Source organism: Sminthopsis crassicaudata, chromosome 5 (genome assembly GCF_048593235.1).
Source record: "Sminthopsis crassicaudata isolate SCR6 chromosome 5, ASM4859323v1, whole genome shotgun sequence".
Lineage (NCBI taxonomy): Eukaryota > Metazoa > Chordata > Mammalia > Dasyuromorphia > Dasyuridae > Sminthopsis > Sminthopsis crassicaudata.
The window spans coordinates 7,654,344-7,656,161 of NC_133621.1; positions in this window are offsets into that span (position 1 = coordinate 7,654,344).

Consider the following 1,818-nt stretch of genomic DNA (forward strand, 5'->3'; position numbering starts at 1 on the left):
GGGTTTTATAACAGGAGAGCTAGCCACACAAAGTCCAGAAGTCCAGGAGTTGCAGCCATGCCCTGAGGGACAAAAGGCAACCTTTGGCACCCAACCCAGTGGCAGCTGAAATAAGGGTTCATGGGACAGCAATATTGCATTTGGGCATGCGCATTGATAGGACTAATGTTGTTTAAAAACTGAATTAATTCTGAGCCTTTTCACTCTAAAGCAGGGGTTCTCAAACTACGGCCCACGGGTCAGATGCTGCCCGCTGAGGACGTTTATGTGGCCCACTGGGTTATGGCAAATGGGCTGAGGGGCGCAGACAGAGTGGGAGCTTTTGTTTTGTTTTTACTCTACTCTGGCCTCCCACAGTCTGAGGGACAGTGAACTGGCCCCTATTTAAAAAGTTTGAGGACCACTGGGCTAGAGATTGGGTGCCATAGGAAAAACTGTGCCCCTTGGGATTGGGAAGAAGAGTTTCTACTGTTATTATTAACATATCTTCTAATTGAACTGACATATGTTCTAAGCAAATACTCCCTTGTAGAACCTAATTGATTGTTAGTTGGTTAAATGGAGCCAGAGAGTTAGTCCCTCCTGGTTAAGAGTCAGTAGAACCCACCAAAATGGGGCGCAAGCCGAAGGTAGCAAAGAAAGTCACTTCATAACTTTGAGGGAAGCCCCAGAACTCTGAAAGGACACCAGGCTTACTCTGGGATAATGAGTTAGTGAGCAGAAAAAGCTAATGCGTGTATAGTGTGGATGACATAAATGCATTACATAGATGTGCGTGTATACTACAGTAGATTTTCAAACTCATTTTTTTCCAGAATGGTAGATCTGGCTGAAGAGGGCAGAAAATCCCTTAGCTTTTCTAAGATAAGTGAAACAGCTCATAACCCGGGAGAATATTTTTTTCTTTAAAAGAATCCCACCCTTTTAAAAGATTTGGGATTTTATGAATTGCCGTCACACAATTGTCTTGTTTTGCTCAGGTTGAGATTTTGCTCGGTGACTAACAGAAATTTCTCTTATTAATAATAGTGACAAACTCCTAGAGACCCGAGAAGAAGCTTGAAAATGCCCTGAGTATAGGGGCACTTGAAGAGCTCTATGGGGCTGCACCCTTTTTGACATTAAAGCTTCTGATCAAAAGAACCCAGGGGAATGGTGGGTGGAGCCTCGAGTTCAGATCTTTCTAACAATGGAAGAAATGACTACCTGAGAAGAGAGAGCACAGCAGACTAGACTGGCAAGGCCAGAGCATTTGCATAGCTTGACTTTATTTACCTGTTACCATTCAGACCTAAAAGCCTGAAGGGAAAAAAAGTTTGAAAGAACATTTCATAGAAGTTAATGAGTGATGGAAATTAGGCTGTCTGCAATCATGGGAACAGTTTAAAAGCAGTAGAAAGATAGAAGGAAGCTTAGGAAACCACAGAGACTCAGCAAGAGATAAGAACAATATTGTAAATTTGTACAGACTCTCTCCTGAAAGCAATCTCCGGAAATGGGTTGGGGACACTGGGGGAAGTCGTGGTGAAGGGAAGGCTGGGAGATAAGGCAGCATTTTTATCAACTGTGGACTGAGATGATCAGATTATGGGGAGAGATGTTGTCTCTATTCTCTGGGGAAAACACTGGCATGGCAGGCCCGTAGGAAAGAGAGCAAAAGCATAAGAAGTCAGGAGACTCACCGTGGGAGATAATAAAGGGAAATGTTTTTTCTTTGAAAGGAAAGTTCAGTCTGTATATTGGAATGGCAGCATGTTGGGGCTGGAAGCTTGGTGATATCCACAATATGAATAGGACCGTGTGTGTGTGTGTGTGTGT